At 36.5% G+C, this 18,464-nt stretch overlaps 1 protein-coding gene across 1 annotated transcript in view; it reads right to left on the bottom strand.

The window, feature by feature from the left end:
* The window catches only part of LOC110827470 (ras-related protein Rap-2a), a 153,887-nt gene that overhangs the window by 57,521 nt on the left and 77,902 nt on the right, over positions 1-18,464 (bottom strand). Inside the window, exon 2 of the mRNA XM_022059184.2 lies at positions 5,562-5,593. The gene's annotated coding sequence lies outside the window, so the exon portion shown is untranslated. The remainder of the gene's footprint in view (positions 1-5,561; positions 5,594-18,464) is intronic.

Here is an 18,464-nt window from a genome sequence, read left to right on the forward strand (position 1 = left end):
TCCAGCCGGACCTTGATATATTGACATGCTTATGACCTGGGATCTAAGATAACTGTCATCGTGATGGCAGACTGCTGTCTCAGCGATTCGTTCGCTAACATGATTCGGTCTTTGCGGTTGTCAATTGCTGTGGCATTACTGTCACTAAGAGGATACAAAACTCAAGTATCAATTTACTGAAATGAATAATTGACGATATATGACATCGTGCTGGATTTTTGTCCTTGTGTTGAGGACGTGGCCAGGTAATTGACAGATGTTAGTTTAGATTCCGTAACTCACAATTTGCGCAACGAATATCTGATTTAGATAACTGTCAATTATTACATGTACGTACTCTTCAATGTTATGGTGCTTCAGAAGGACCAGAACTTACGGATTTAAGGGTATATTTTCTTTGTTATTTGCTCCAAATAATTTACATTTTTCCTTTCAATAAAAAGCCTAGGACTGTCAGCTACGAACAAAACAGTAACAACGTAACAAAACGAGATTCAATTATTTTATACATACTTTGAATATATTTCTTTAACATCACCATACAAATTCCATGTTACTACGACTCGGGACACCAAAATGTTTCGTTTTCTTGAAACATCGTTCCAATAAGATTCGCTTTGTTTTTACAGATGCATCATCATACAGAACCCCACTACCATAATTTGATGGCTGTGATGTTGCTGTCATGCCAAATGTATGCAATATTACCACGTCGATATGATTGATGTGAGGGTGTTAGAAGTGTCAGGATGTGTTTGTCTGTGATGACACAGTGTTCTCACAGAGTTTAACCGAAACCTGCTTTGGCTAGTATAATATAGATGCCCAAAATTGAAACCAGACAAGCAGACACACTGGTTGGGCATTTATAGGACTCATTAGAACATTAAAAATGTTTAAGCCTATTCACCTTTAGTTTAGAAACTTATTACCCCGTCATTTTTGGAAATGTTTAATATAATAAATGTGATCCCACAGCAAGCCTCTCAGCTCAGTTCATGAAAGACATTAGGGAATAAGAATTATTTTTATATGAAGATGAACTAATGATAAACTATTTCAGTCTTGCTGTACTTAAAAATAAGATGCTTTTAGACGTTTTGATATTAGACTCACCTGTAACCTTATTTGAAACTTATTTTTCCATATAGCCTTCTCTTATCCGAAGGTGGCTGTCATCTGGGATGTAGCACCGTGTAGTGTAGTAAATGTCGGCCGACGTTTCAGAGGAGCTATCTACTAGACTACACGGAGACAGCCATCTTTCATACTGGTCGCCTTGAGAACCTCAGACGTCACATACATTCATATGCTTTAAAATGCTAATATTGCTAATATAAAGGAACATATTTCTTGAACGCTATTGAAGATGCATCTTGATCTGAAAAACGTACGAAAGAAACTGAGTATCATGACGAGAGGGACAGCTTTCTCCTGAAGAAATAGAATGCTTATTTTACAAGTCCCCTAAATAAGCCTACTATATGAAAGCTCTGTACATACATACAGCTTTATTACATTCCATGAATCTATAAGTTAGTCAGACGACAATAGAATGTGGAGTAAGTCGTAAAGAAACAATACACATATTACAAGTACAATTCATACTATTATAAAATTTCACATCTTAGGATCAAGCGATATATTGCAATGCTGCCAACCCAAATAGATAAAATATACTACCCATTTAAATTACACGAAGACAAGAAAATTATAACGGATATTACGTAAGTGTCTCTACTGCAGAATTCAAACTTATAACGTGTTTATAACCAGAAATGACGATATGAATATCATTAATTATTGTAGACTGAATTCAGAGATCATAACCGTTCATTCAATCCGGACTCCCTAGAGTCTCCTGCCATGTCGTTACAGGTCCCGCTGATAGACAGCTTCCGCATTACATTTTCAGGCACTTTTCCAATGTTTAGACCCTGAACTATGGCAGCTATTTAGGGTTGTATTATGTTGCAGCGGAAGAAAATAATCTGAATATTATTAAAATAACAACTGGAAATTATACAAAATCACCAGCGTGAAATTGTATATAATCGCCGGTTTTTATTAATAATTTTTGGTTAATCACAAAACCGTAACACTTATATGTGTTATTCCAAGTCCTCTGACACCATTACTACGTTCATGAGCCATCACTGTGTATTCTGTTCAAAAATCAAATTACTGTGTACTCGATGTGTCGAGTTTATCTCTGTCACTTTATTTGTTTATCTCATCTGATTTTTCAACATTTTCACTCTAACATTTGTACGCCACTCTACAGTAAGACACCGGACGTCGTATTTGAGTGGTTATCACACCTTTGTATTCGGAAGGTCCAACACCAGTTTGGGTTTAATGAATTCTTCTGGGGCTACCAGCCGTGTCAGGTGGCTGAGGACGAGAACCAAGATGGTTCTCGAAACGTTGGTGTTTTCTCCATTAAATCATCTGACATGGCTGGTAGCCCCAGAAGAATTAATTATATTTAGTCGCCGTGAAAGCTTCAGATCATACATCACCTTGGGATTAATCATTCTCTACAGGACAATGAGAGGACATTAAAAATAAGCAACGACCGCGTATCGATCGTGGTCTTCTGGGTTGTGACACCGTATGGTCTCGTAAGTTGTTATTAACGTTTTAGTGAAATGTTTCGTCTTAATCTTCACTTCATCCTGAAAATGTCTGTAACAACTACAAGATGACAACGCATTACAACAAAGAAGATATCGATCGATTTCTGAACGACGTGAGAACCTCAAATCTCGTTTCCTTCCCCCTTCATCATATAAAACAATTATTCTTAATGAATATATAGCTAAAAATTGTCACTAAATATCTCAAAATCAATTCACGGGAATGTGCAGTCGCATTTTAGCAGTAATAGAAGTGCTGACATAATCGGCTAATTGTCTCGCACAGACTTTTTAATGTTTCATAATTGAAGAGATAAGTTTAAAATAAAATGGAACATTGGAGAGGGAATACTTCTCATTAAGGAATATATCGAAATCCGGAAGGTTTTAAATTTAATAGGAAACAACTCTCTAAAACAAATGTTCTTTCTGAACTCAGTCATATTCTACCATTACGTATATCACTTAACTGGTGTTATGTGAAAGGAAGCTGGTTTGACGTATGTAAGGTTCTGACGTGGCATTAGCCTAGGAGACTGATGACAATCACAAAAGTTCCTAGTCATAATAGCGAATGAAAGTGTCAAGAAAAGAACCTACAAATTACGAAGCAATGGTGCTCATCATTTAACAGCGAAGTGTTTTTGCAAGTAATAATAATATAACAAACAAGATATTACGCGTTTCGGTGTAAGTCATGATCGCCAGTGCGAGTAGAGGAATAACTGGTGTACCTTTTTATATGGACGATGAACTGATTGGGATCAAATCTCGCCTCGCTGCTCTCCATGTCAACTCAGCGGGAATGATCACAGGAACTCTGACGCGGGTAATCGCAGCCATAAATACAGTATCACGCCTGACACTTCATACATGACAGATTTTAATTTTTCCCTCACTTTGAACCCCTTTACTCTACATACAACGTTGTGTATTGTGATGGTTGGACTAGCAGAGCCGTTGCTCCGTTATAATACAGGGGGAAAACCCTGTTCCTTATTTTAATTGGTTCAACATTTGCAGGCTATATGTTCCAAACGAGCGGGCAATTCTAACTAGGCAGGTAACAATCTCATTAATCTCAATGAGCGATGTCTTCCTCGGAAGTTAAAAGTCGTTCAGCTGTTCGAGAAATTCTTCGCCTTTTATTAAAACCGGAGGTTAATCTCTACGAGAACCCGCCACTGGGGCCCATTCTGAACCGGTTGATGATCACATTTTATTCATTTAACATCGAAGTGTGTGGCGGAAAAATTGGTTATCGATGCCAGAATAGGGGAGTGTTGAGGCATAAAAGTTCAGAAAACGAACACCAACTTTTGAAAATTGGAATTTGAGGTTTTCACCGAAGATGGCTGTCTTCTGGGCCGCTGTGCCGTGTAGTCTGGTAGACGTTTACAAACAGACCTCTGAATAGTCGGTAAATTTCTACTAGATTACACGGCGCAACAGCCAACTTCTAACTTTTGAAAATTTTCGAAAATTATGTTCATTGATATTTCCAAAATTTTATAGAAGTATAACTACACAATTTGCACACAAACATCACGCTGAAATGACAGTTTTCTAAATTACAAGAAAAGTAGCAACCATACTTCGGTTGTAATTTATGGACACGTATCTTTGCCCTGGGACCGGCGAAATAAACTACGAATCAAATTGAACTCTGCAGATGGTGATTGTGTGTGAATAAATAAGTTTGTCTACGGGGTTATCTAACAATATGTCGTCGACTGGAAATGCTTCGAACAATTCATGACAACGTTTTCGATGTTGGTTTTCTAGGTTTTAACGTCATGTAGACTTGTAGAAAGCTGCCAACGTTTTTGAGGAACATACTAACTCTATCTTCAGCTCTGAAGATGCAGAAGAAATCTGTCGTGGCCTATATATAGATACTATTAATGTTTTTTGTGAATTAATAAATAAACTACAAATAAATCAGCAAACTCTCTGTTTGTTTAACTCGTCAGGCTCTTTGTTGCTAGCGGCAGTGTAGCCAACACTATACCTCGAACAGTAAATATCCTAGAAGCTGGATATTTTAACACTACTGGGGCTATGAGTACATCACAACAATCCTCAAAGTCATTCGCGTATTTAAGGAGTGGAGTGGGCGTCCGTTTTACAGCGTGTTAATTCGAGCACAAGCAGGGATTAATACATCGATATAATGTGTCAGTATTGCAAGCATTTCGTTTTAATTCTGTGTATTATCTGTGCACTACTTTCGTAATAGGATTTATAGGCTTTGGGTTATCTCATGATATGAGCGTTTTTGGCTATGCTGGAAACACGATCACGTTGGTGCTCTAACAGCCATCAGCCTTTGCCCCATTATATTAACCTCGCCGTGTTTTTAACGTGTCGTGATTGAAATCTGTTTTCGGATACATGCCCGTGAATTCTCATTTGCATCATAACACCTCTGTTGATTTCAACATATGAGCCCATTTTGTATTTCCTAGTTTTATCACATTCTGACAGATATGAAACACAATTATATTTTATTAATATTTCGAAGTACCAGTTTTAAATAATATCTTGTCTTTTGTAATCATAATTAATATAATTTTATATCTTGTATGAAAATGGAAGTATTATATTCCCATGGACATAATACAAAACTGAAACTTCATAAGAATTAAGTCTTTATGTTTTATACGTAAAATTTCATTTTTTCTTTACTTTAATAACATTTGCGCGAATATAATATTATAAATGCTTGGTATCTTAACATGTTTGGCAATTCAAAGACTCCTTCCCCACGTAAGTTCATGTTGTCCTGGTACCAAGAAATAAATTTCTTAATCTTGTTGTTACCTACGTATGTGAGAATAAAATGTCACTGCAACGTATGGAGTCTACATTTATTAAATTTTTGTCAGGTTTATTTTTTTTAAGATTTTCAGTGTAACTTACCTTGGTGCCCGAGTGAGAAGCAGAATGGGAGTCTGAAAAATAAATAGCTGTGTTAGCAGGATTACAGTGATTCGTATAACACAATGTTTAAAAAGTGACATATTCAAACGTCGTCCGATACCGAGTGTTTTGCTGTTACGTATGTCTTCTATCATTATGTTTATTTACAAAACGTAATTTTCTCACAAAAGATTGTATGTTCATACTAAATGTAAAATCTCTCTACCACTGGTTCACAAATGACAGTTGAGGCTCTGACTACATTTGAGGTTTGATGGATGGACAAATTGTGCCTTTTAGTTATTTTTAAAAATACTCAGTGTTATATCAAAATCTGAGTTAATGTGACTCAAGATGAAAAATAATCTTTATCAAAGGGATATGGGTAAATTATACATCCGTTATACTTATTGTAATGCGTACAACATTTTGGTTAAAGAACCTACAAATATGATACCGCTTAAAATACCCTTAGATATAAAGATAATATTAAAATGGATATTTGGGAATTCGGATTGAAGGGTGTTGACTGAATTTATCTGGCTCATGACAGGAACCGGCGGAAGTCTCTTGTGAACATAATAATGAAAATCTGGGCACCTTAAAAGGCGGGAAATTTCTTGACAAGCTGTGCGTAAACTGACCGATCTCAAGAAGGGCTCAGCTGCATATAATTAGTTTGGTATCTGAGTCCGTTACATTCGTTGTTTTGCCTTTATAGGTCTTTATTCCTGTATTTACCTGCATTGAAGAGAGAGAACCTGATATATCTGAGTCATAAAATTCTGTCCCTGCTGATAGTTCACCAGAAACTTGCAGATGCTAAACAATTAGAAGTTACTGTTGATACTACAATGATTGTAGATATTAGTTGTCTAAGCGAAGTTCTTAGTTTCAAATATCTGAAATGTTAACATGTATGTATTTGTGTTGAAAAAAGTATGTCCACATTTTTACTTACAAATACTATTTTGGTACAATTGAATCCGAGAGGACAACTGTTGGAGTACAGTTTGTAATTTTCGGAAGTTTTCGTTCAGTTTAAAGTCTCCTTTGCGTGAAATTAGTTCGTTATGCGAGATTGTAGCTGTAGGTTCTTATCTGTTATCTCCGAAACTACTATACTGGGTGAATTGTAATATAATTTCCTTCTAAAATTGAATTAAAATCTACGCAATCAATTTAAATTTAACATATGTCTTTGTAGCAGAAATTCTACTTTGCATACGCTCAGTCAGCCATACTCTCTCTCACAAATCATTTATCCTAAATTAGTGCATGAGATGAGGTACATCGCAATAAGATCTGGAACTTAAACTCGAAATTAACATTATTATTAACATTATATCGATTTACTTGTATTTAAAATAAATTAACATTAAATTCACTAATGAATGAAGGCTCGTGTTTTATTCATTTTCAGTCCGATCAGAAAGGAACATTTGATTACATTTGAAATAGGCCTTATCTTAATTTTACGTAACACATTCTCAGAAGATTTTTTTTTATTAATAATCGTTGTTAAAGACCAAGACCCGTTGTTGAGATGAGAAACTCATACAGAATACGAAACATTGTGGCCGAGTCTCTCTTGCATCGTGTTTTAGGTGTCTTGGGTTCAGTTCCTGGCCCGGAGTCAAACTGTCCTGACTGAGGTATATTTTGATTTTCCTCAGTGTCTCCTGGCCAATGCTGGTATAGTACCTTCATTAGGCGATGGCAGCTATCATGTGCTTTTGAATTCATTATCCATAATTCATTCTGTCATCTGACGCCATATAGTCAAAGTTACTGGCAGCGTATCACAAATAATTGGGTCGTAAAAGAAACAGATTTGATTTATCTGGCTCAGGATAGCTGGACACACAAAAGTGAATCTTACTGTTCATGAAAGGCGATCAATGTGTTAATATCATTTGAAGGACATGGAGTTAATTACTAGAAAGGAACTTGTGCCATACCTGATTTTCCTTGTGCCTGAATATATTTCTCTGTCATTTCTAATTTTAAACTATTAAATATTTGTGTTTGGATAGTAAACTCATGTTTTTGTCGTACCCCACAAATATTTACTGATTGAAAGACTGAAATTGGTTATGATCGAACATCATACATGTATTTTCGAAATTCAAAGTTGAATTCCATTTTTTTCTTTATTGTCTAGTTATTTTCTACTCGAAGGTGTATATACATAATGTTAAATTTTTAAGTACCATTACCGTTATCATTAAACTTTCTTTCCATAAATTTCTGAGCCATAATGTTGGATATTAATGTAAGTGCGCTTAGCAGATACGTAGAAACGTGTCGAGGTTCCAATAAATCTCCTGAAATATGTTGGTAAACGCTTGAATCAACGGCAACGTCGGTTCACTTAATTCTCTGGCGCAGTGTTATTCAATATTCATGACGCCACAGACCCCCCCCCCCCCAATCACAACCTTTCTGGCACCACGGACTCCCTCCCCAATATTATCTCATGCATTATGATTAAATAGAATATAGGCTGTCTACAGTATAGCTGGAAGGTAGGCTTAGGCGTATAGATTTTCATCATGTTTTACACAAATGTGAAAATGAAATTGTGATTTAAAAAGTGGTGGCAAAACAGTGTGGAAAAATAAAATATTAGAATATACTCAACTCCCGGTTGAGAATTAATTCTCTGTATAAACACGTAAGTTCTGTTTGTGTTTGTTAGTGATGAAGGATAATAATCTTTATTCGAGGAAATTGGTGTGACGGTAAAGTGGCTTATTTGTACTTTGGGAGGTAGCCCATTTGAATATCGACTGGTATACTGGCTCTAAGAACAGTTTTTTCTGTCTCCTTTTGTGAAGCTAATTTCTTGTCATTTCTAGTTAATCGTACATAAATGTCCTCTCAGTTCACGAAATATTCCCAATGTTGCCACGAGACCGAAATATCGTCAAAGATCATATCTCGAGGCTTAAATACATCATCATTGTTTTAACCATTAATCAGCGATAATCGTTTTAACGCGGCTTTTCTAATGCCTTTCATCTGGTTTTACGGAACGAAAGAACCAAACATTGTGAAAAGAGGACAACACGTTCTGTGTAGTTCGTACGCGAACACCTGGTCTGTTTTATAGCATCAGTTAAAACTTTGAATGAAACGGTTGCTTTCATGTTGTGAATTTCAGACGTCTGTAAAAGCCATACATTAAGGAAAAAACTACTTTTTACGTTTGAAATGGAACCGGATGACATAAATTGCCTCCCAGTTCAACACCGAGGCAACATGCCGTCAGTTTAACTGTGAAAACATCAGAGTTATTTGAATACCAGTGATGTAATCAAATTAAAATGGCTGTCTTCTGGGTTGTAGAGCCGTGTAGTCTGGTAGAAGTTTTCCAACGTTTCGAGATCCTTGCTGCCATCACCAACAGGGCTATAATGACGGCAGCAAAGACTTGCAGCCGTGAAAACCTCAAATTATACTAGTCAAAATAAATACAGATTTGTTGCGTTTCAAATATGACTCCGATTGAAAACAAGGAATATGTATGAAAAACAAGAAAGGCGCATTTAGAACTAGTCTAAAAACTGGATATAGTAGTGACCTTCTTCAGAAGCTGACAGTCTTTCAGCCGGTTATGAATTTGTTCTTCTTTTATGGAACCCGAAATTCCAAAATCATGCAAGATATCCGAAAGAACCAACTTCCGAAATTGCGTGTATATCAAATATACTTAGGTAATGGAGAATCTCCAAAATGTTAGGACTACTAGTAAAATGTGGAGGACTTTTCTGTGTGTTGGAGACTTTGCTACATAACGTTTATGTCAACTGCACATGGGGACACCATCTTCTATGGCAAATATGCCATGTAGTTCCTCCAAATTGAGGTAATTGTATTGTATGCCTGTGGGAACTGCACAGACTAACCAATAACAACTCTAAACTCTCCCTCCCACAAGCAATCAGTGGTCAATATTTTCATGGAAAGTGCTCTGTTTGCTACCAGAGCATTACGCAGGGTTTGAAGGTATGCATGGCCTTAGGTACAACATAGATATTTACTTATGTCATAAATTGTTACTCAGACTACAAAACTTTCGAATCGTATTGTCAGGGAGATTAAACTTTTAGCTAAGCAGATGGTACTTGGACACATAATCACTTGGTTTTAGAAGTTTACGACTTCCTTTACATTTCTTGGCCGAGTAAAGTCGCCTGCGTTCCATTGCTTGGTCTCAGAGCCCTCCGGACGAAGCGGAAGGCAGGAGTGTTATTATACCGACGTCGATTCGTTGCTGTTGCTATTAACGTGTAGAGAATGCAAGCCATAAAGTACATATCTCCCGTGTATACACAGACGCCCATCTGGTATCTACGCAAAGCGCTGTAGTGGAAAGACGCAATGCAAAGCAGGATCCACACTTAAACAACTACCTGCCAAGCATTCGTGCTTCGTATTTGGGAAGTCTCGGATTTAAATCTTGACCCAGAGATCGAGTATGATTGACGTCTTCCTAGGTTTTCTTCAATCCCTCCAGCCAAATGTTGGGATAGTCTCTTAAAATTAGGTCACTGCTGTTTCCATCCTCATCTCTTCTCGTCTATTATTCATTGATCATCCTATCATTAGACGTTACTTAATCTGAGTTACCAATAGCGTCGTTAAACAAACCACGCATAATAATATACACGATAGGCAAGAGATGTCACTGAGAGAAAGAGAATGCATGTCAGTTTGAATATATTTCGCACCGAAATTACAGCGATATCGCTTTTAAAATTATCGTATATTAATGTACATGTCGAAACCAACATTTTTACTGGTCAGTTTTAAAGGGTTCTATGATGGTGTGATACACTCGGGATTACTAAATTATTTGACTGTGTCCACTGTCTTGTATTCAAAAGAACACGACGTTTCGAAAACTAGATCTCTTTCCGTCCTCAGGTGAAAAGGGAAGGGGCTCTTACTCGGACGGGTCTGTTAGAAAGATCTAACCTCAGTCACTGAACCTGTGATCTGTGGGTCTATTCCTACCAAGATGAAAGGCGGTCCTCTTCTCCCAATCCTTTTGAAACACATGGTAGCAATGTTACTGCCTGTCCTGCAAACATTAGCTGCTATCATTCTGGTACTTTCTGTATTACTGTAATGCTCTCTGCCTACTATATTAAAATGCTATGTAACTTTATATTATACACACCAGTCACTAGGCATCGCGAACAAATAAACTCTTACTTGGTCACTGTAACTTCACAATAATTACTGTTACAAGTCATAGAACTCACGAAAAAATGTTTTCCTCATGGTTAGTCCGTCAACTGGCGGTCCAACGCGCTGTTCCAATAGATATGCACCCACCCCAAATCGTTTGTACAGAAAGAACTTAAGCAGCATGTATAACTGTAACATTTAACACTAATTATGTAATAAATTCTTACCAAAATGACGCTCCAAACCGTTATAGTTGCAAAGAATAATGTAATTGCTATTGCATTCTTTTTTTAAAAAAAGAACAGTGATATGAAATGACACCGGATGAGGGACAAAGTTAGGAAGCGGTAAGAGGCCTTCCCCTTACGCGACTTTGTTTACATCGCCTCTCATCTTACCTGGAAAGCAGTGACCGAGGTTTCTAACGGACCAATCCGAGTAAGTTCTCCTTCCCTTTTCACCTGTGGACGGAAACAGGTTCAGTTTCCAAAACGTTGTGTTCTTTTGAATACCAGACGATGGACTCAGTCCAAGAAGTTGGTAATCCCAAACATTTTTACTGAATCGTAGAGTGATAAACATTGCCTATCTTTAACTAGAATATGGATTTTTTGGTAGAGGGGTGTGTGTAGTGGCTTGCTGTTGTGCATCGTCTAGTGAAATGTCCTGTGTAATTACGGCTACGGAAGAATTTCGAAATAAAAACTTCGTTCAAATTATAGCCAAACATCCATGTCTGTTTTGCTATTCCATTACTAATCACTGAAAAAGGGATCTTTAAATATAGTTGCTGTATAAAATGACCATTGGTGTCTTCCCATCAAGTTTCTTAACCAAAATTTTGCAAGTATTTCTCTTCATCCCGTGCGCCATACATGTACCTACATGCTCTTTACCAACATATTTGGAGGATGAGGTAGGCGGGCATGTATTTTGTATGGGGAAAAAAGAAATGCGTATAAAATTTTGGTTGGGAAGCTTGAAGAGAAGTGAGCACTCGGAAGACCTAGACGTATGTGGGAGGATAATATTAAAATGGATTTAAGGGAGATCGGGTTTGGGGAAGTGGATTGGGTTCATGTGCCTCACGATAGGGACCGGTGGAAGCCCCAGAAAACACGGTAGTGAACCTTCGATGTCCATAAACTTCTAGGGAGTTTCATGCTACCCGAGGCTCTCAGGAAAGGCTTTGCTTCATGGAGTTTAGTTCGTTAGGTGTGAAGATACATCCGATACGATCGCATGTCGTCTTTTGCTTGTTTGTTCGTTTCTTTGGTATAAAATCGCTCAAGAACTTAATATTTTAGCTGAGGAAAATAAGTATTATTATCATAACCGTTGATATACACATTTAACTATTTTACGCGTTATAAATCTGTGTTGTAATTATAGTCGACTCTTGAATACTCTGAACTGAAGAAGATTTTTTAAGCCCACATTTTGCCTTATACCGCGCAAGAATTTTACCTTATGCGATCTGTTTGCCAGTTAAGTACGGAAGAATCCGGCACGCAACACATCGAAAAGTAAAAAGCCTAGAATAGACTACAGCAATGTTTTATTTTTATTTCAACCTTTAATGCGGATATGCTTCATAGAATTAGTAAAAGGGATATATTGGAAATAAACTGGATTTTTCTGTATTAAGTGCCATGTAGTTACGTATCTCAAAAGAAACCGAGAAAATCGTTCTACGTGCGATGTCTCTGTACCCATCAATAATTAATCTTGAACTCGTTACCTCAGCTAAAAATTAATGTTTTATGTTGACATTATCACACGTAACCGTAACATTTTCTCTGTACATTTCAATTTGTTTCTTTATTGAAATAATATGTGTTTTTCTTTTGAGATATTTCCTTCACCACATCTTTAACTGCCTGTAGGCTTCTAGCTTCTTTGTCTGCTTTATTACCTTTCTGAAAAGTGTTTCGTCCATGTTACATAGTCCATTTTGCCTCTTATTTGGTTAAAACGCCTTAGTTTTCTTTCAGGTTTTAAACTAGTTTAAATATAGGTCTGTTAATTACGTACAAAATATTATTATTCCTCTTATTTATTTATGTGAAACATTCTTGTAAGTAAAATAAGCATTTAATCAAAATCATGCAAATTCAGAACATATTTAATAATACTATTATATGTTTTCTCGAGTTAGTAGAACTGTATTGGCTTTCAGTTTGTCAACTTTAATGACCGTCAGAATTACATAAATCTGTACTTCCCACAGTTACTAGGCAACATGGGTCTGATGTCCACGAAATTAACGGAAATTTTCGAAGAATAACGCAAGAACAAGCTCGTGGTATTACGTTGTTTCCAACTGTTCAGTAGTTGTGTAGACTACATGGAGTTTGTAGATACACAGCTTAAGAATTCAATTACAGGGAGTCGGAGTACGAGACAATTAATTCTGCGTTGAAGAGAAGCCACAATAGCGCGTAATTACTCTGTGCCATGCAGTGAGGTGTCTGTCACCTGCTTCTTTTAGTGAACGCCGTAGGGCGTGAATCGCATTAAAGTAATTAATGTTTCGTTTGTAAATGCTAAGTTTCTGAAAATAGTATCTTGAATTTCGTGAAATTAATACCCAAAATTGTAAAATAATCTCATGCTTTTTAGTGTATATCGACAAGGAGTGTCTATCTAAAAATAAGTTATTGCTCACTTACCATTTTATTAGGCCATGCGACAATCATTAAGACAAATTTTTAAATAATGGAACATTATTATTATTATTATTATTATTATTATTATTATTATTATTAAGTGTTCTGTCTTACGACAGGTCCATTGCTCTGCCCAAAAAAAGCTCTCCAGTTGTCCCTATTCTCGGCTTCTCGTTTTAATTCCTGGAACGTCATCTTCTTTCCTTGTTTAAGGTCGTCGGTTAGCTGTATCAATCTTCTTCCTAGTCCTCTCTTTCCTTCAACCTGGCTTTCGGTGATATCACTCAGTAATCCATTCCTTCTCATAATATGTCCCAGCCAGTTAGCTTTCCTTCGTGTAATCGCCTGCAGAATGCTTCTTTGCTCGTTGGCTCTCCTCAATACTTCTTCGTTGGTCACTCGATCCGTCCACCTGATCTTCTCTATTCTTCTCCAACACCACATTTCAAAACTCTCCAGGTATTTCTGTTCCTTCTTCCTGAGTGTCCAAGTCTCTGCTCCATACAGCGCGACACTCCATACGTAACACTTCACTAGTTTCTTCTTCATCTCCAAGCCCAACTTGCTAGTGAGAAGTATCCTCTTCTTGACGAAAGCTGCCTTGGCCATGGCTATCCTCGCTTTTACTTCCTTGGTGCATAGGGCGTCCGTCGTGACTATGCTTCCCAAGTACTTGAAATGCTCCACATTCTCCATCTGTTGGTTTCCAATTACAACGTTCAATGGTTCTGCTCTCGGTGCTATCCTCATTACCTTTGATTTTTCAATGTTGATTTCCATTCCATACTCTCTACCTGTTTCCACTAACTTGTCCATCATGTTCTGTAATTCCTCCTCTTCCTTCGCCAATGCTACTAAGTCGTCTGCATACTTTACAGTCTTTAACACTCTTCCTCCAATTTTGAAGTCTCCTGTTCCCTCCAGAGCTTCCTTGGCAAGCCATTCCCCGTACAGGTTAAAAAGAATTGGTGATAAGCAGCATCCCTGTCTTACACCTCTACCTATCTCAACGCTGTTGGTGTCTCCTGAGTCCAGTAATGGAATATTATGCAATGTTAATTTAATGATTTGTGGTTTACGTCAACGTAATTCACTGACTGGATAAAAGAACAGTGCATGCTTGCAGGGATATTTGTTTAGTATACTGGTACATTTGCTTAGGTACCATTGGCACTAGAAGGGTGGCCATTGTTAGGTGCGTCCAGCATAAGTTTGGACACCTTCCATTAAATACAGACATTTCATAAGAGTCATTCCTACACATGGATTGTAGGAATCTGTTGTTGTTTTTATAGGAATTATATATTTTTAACGTTCAAAGAAGATTAAGAAGCATAAATATTGTTTTAAAAAAGTGTCTAAGAAAACAATTGTACTTGAGAGGGAATAATTGAGAGGAAATTACTGTTATTGTTGAAATAATGAAATAAAGTGGTTACGATAAGCTATATTTTGTAGCTCGACAAGAGATGTAAGAAATGCGTACAGAAGCTTCGTGGGAACACCACATGGAAGGCGACAGTTTGGAAGAGAGGATATGAGAGGTAACATCAAATTGTACTCTGGGGATTAGGTACTGAAGATAGGAGATTAGCAGAATTGGCTCGATGTCGTGTCCAATAACAATATTTTGCAATAATATTGTTAGACTTCGGGCTGTACTACCAAAAGATTAGTTAGGTTATTTTTATATCATTCTATAAATAGGCCTATGAACAAACTTAGATAGTTCCTTGTCTAAACGATTTTTTAATAATCCGTATTTAAAATATTTACGCGATATATTTTGTAAACTGGGTAATAAAAGATTTTAAATTCACTCATAAGTAAACTCATCTTAACTGTATTTATTATCATAACATCATCCTAAGGATACTTCGAAAATTTAAGACATATCCAGTGACATTTGACATGCTCATTATTTAACCAAATTTTTCAAAGACCATAAAGAAGCTAAAGATTAAGGAGTTTATTTTGTAAACTGACAAAAGACAAATGCCTGTATCGTAAGTCTATAACACTTGAAATAACGTTCTTTCAATATAAAACGTCTAAGTGAAATAGACTGTTTTCTACCAGTGTATCACGAATAACATCTGCCGTCAGTATTCTGCAGTTTTATGAAAACACCTCTTACCATGTGGCGTTTAACACAACTGCGTGTTAAACATTCACTCTTTTTAATTATCTTTTTCAGTGCAATAAATAATAAAAGTGTTGAAATGCAGCTGTGTCTGACTCTACTGTATGCATCGAATCAAAGAGTTCCTTTAATTAAATGAAATGCAGGTCATGTTTCGAATTGTTTAAACGTTTTTAACACGATATATTGTGGCTTCATTTCTAAACATTTTTTTCTTTTCACATTCATTTTGCATCAAAGTCGAATTTAACGAGTTTTATATTTGTCATTCTTTTTAATAGGAGGTTCTCCGTCTGGATTCAGATTGCGTGGGTGTTTGTTGTTCAAAGTATTCAGTATTGCTCAATGATAAACAACGTAGTGACAATATAATATCCCACCGCACACAGTGAAAAATCTTTAAGATGTTATTCGTTATCGAAACGTAGAATTCGAATTTAGTCCGTGGCTAGTAATTCGGCAGAATTTCTCTTGTTTCTACGTGTTTCTCTGAAAGTAAAACGATTAATGTGGAGTTCATTACCTTTCCATATGAATGTTTTATCTCATCAGCTAATCCACAAATTCTGATTAAATGTTGTACTGTGGTTATACACTAAACGTCGGGCGAATTTTATTTTGGATCATATGGGTCACTTATAACTACTACTTTACAAAGGTGAGATTTTAGGTTCTTACCGCGACGAATGTAGAGACGAGTCACTAATTGTTTTGATGATGGAGGCAGTAAAAATTTCCGAAACGTCGGTTAACATTTACGGGACTATACGATGCAATATCCCAGAAGGTTGTCATCTTTCTCCTTTACATGAGGTTAAAATTGATCTTGGTTAACGTTCTAGAAATACTGTCATGATAGGTCTGTAAGAAATTGATGCACGGCTTATAATTGCTTATGTAGCCATTTTCGATGTGACGAAGAAAAAACATAATATAAGAGGAACTAATTTTTACTCATAATGAGTTGTATTTGTAGTTCTATTGTTATTAAAATAATATATATCTTGCTATTTCTCGATTTCTGGAATTTATTCATCGTCTGGTGTTTACGAAAAACGACATTTCGGAAACTGGATACGTTTCCATCATCAGGTGACAAAATGTGGAGTGGCCTGCCTGCTGAATTTGTTCCATGTCTCCAGTCACTGCACCATTAATATTCCACAATTTTTCGTTTGAGGACGGAAACAAATTTAATTCTTCGAAACGTTGTGTCGTTTTCAGAATACCAAACCACTGACAAAGAAATCCGGCAATATGATTGTAACATACCTTTAGATGTGTCTCTTTAATAACTACTTTACTTTTATTTGTCAGTGTTGTCAGTATGTAAGAGCATATAGCGTCAGTTGATAAGATGATTTATGAATTGGAAAGGATTTAGAAGGAAATGGTTTGGTGGTTTAATTTAAGGCACTATTTCGGCTAGGAAAGAACTATGAAAAGAAACTCAGTCAGGATATTCGGTTTCCAGGCTGACATTTGAACTCAGTACGTCCCGAGTACGTTTCACTAATCACTCGGTTGCGACATTCCGCGAGTGGCAAAAGTGAAACCATTTGGATAATACGTAGACTTCCTACAACTGGGAATACCTTATAATTATTATTTACATCCGTACGTCTTTCAGATTTAATGAGGAAATTTCCTGATTCAACAACAAATGAGATATTGGTCCGATGGACGAAATAAAATTTAATTTATTGCTAAGAGACGCTCAGCTGTTTGCATCCGTGAAACTACCGAGCTTACGTATCGTTTTTATAGAAAGAAAATAAATTCTTTATTCTGTTGAATCAAAAAGGTTTCAGTAGTTTAATTTCCTTTTTGGTTTCGGCATCGTAGGACTTCTCCGTCATGTCCCAGGCACTAAGATCTTTGTCTGGATAACATAAACAAAGGAAATTGGTTAATTCAGGAAAATGTTAGAAAGGAACTTGAAGTGGTCTAATGTCTGAAACACAGCGTGGTTCTTATCTTCGGCCTAAGTAAAAGCTGAAAACACTTTCACGCGGTTTTTTAAAAACTATTTGAGCTAAAGTTGCAGTAATCATGTTTCGGGTTAAAGGTACTTCATTTCTGTGAAGCTGAAGATTATTTTTTATACTATATGTATGAAACTGAGTACCTGCATACTCTAAAAGAGTAATTTGGTAAGATATTTATATCTGTATCTCATTCTGTTCTTTGCGCTTTTAGACAATAGCTTCATTATAAAATGAGATAATACATTTTGTTAACCTTTGACTTAGGTCCTTCTTGAGAAGCTGATATTCGCTCAGTCATTCAAGAAATCCGCCTCAATTTATGGAAGTTAAAGTTTCATATCAGGGTTCACAAGAGTCCGCCACTGAACTCTAACCTAAGCCAGTTAAGTACAGTTCCCACATTCACACCCTGCTACTTTATCAAACATTTTATGATTATCCTCTCATCTACTTATAGGTCTTCAAAGTTGTTTCTTCCCTTCATGTTTTCACGCTAAATTTGGTGTGTTTCTCATATCCCGCATGCGTACTGCATGTCCCATTCGCCCCATCCTCCTCGATTTTATCACTGCAGCAATTCTGATATAGACTTTACGTTATTAATATTTTATAACAACATTCAAGTTTAATAATGGAATGGAAATTTACAAAAAGCTGTTTTTTCCACGAAATTTAGAAGAAAAAAATTCCATCGCTATGAATATATTAGAATTGTTTTCGATGAATCATATAGATTCTACTACTTTTTTGGTGCATGCATGTAGCTGACACATTTATACAAACTTTACTTGACTCTACATTTGCCAGCCTGCACACCCACTGATGTCGGCCTACACAGCACGTTGCAGAAGCTCACCCGTCGTTCAAAAACAAAATTGTTTCCACAAAGCAGTTACGTTACTTT

Source organism: Zootermopsis nevadensis, unplaced genomic scaffold, assembly GCF_977971745.1.
Source record: "Zootermopsis nevadensis isolate Lab colony 2312 unplaced genomic scaffold, Znev_1.0 Znev_ptg000018l, whole genome shotgun sequence".
NCBI lineage: Eukaryota > Metazoa > Arthropoda > Insecta > Blattodea > Termopsidae > Zootermopsis > Zootermopsis nevadensis.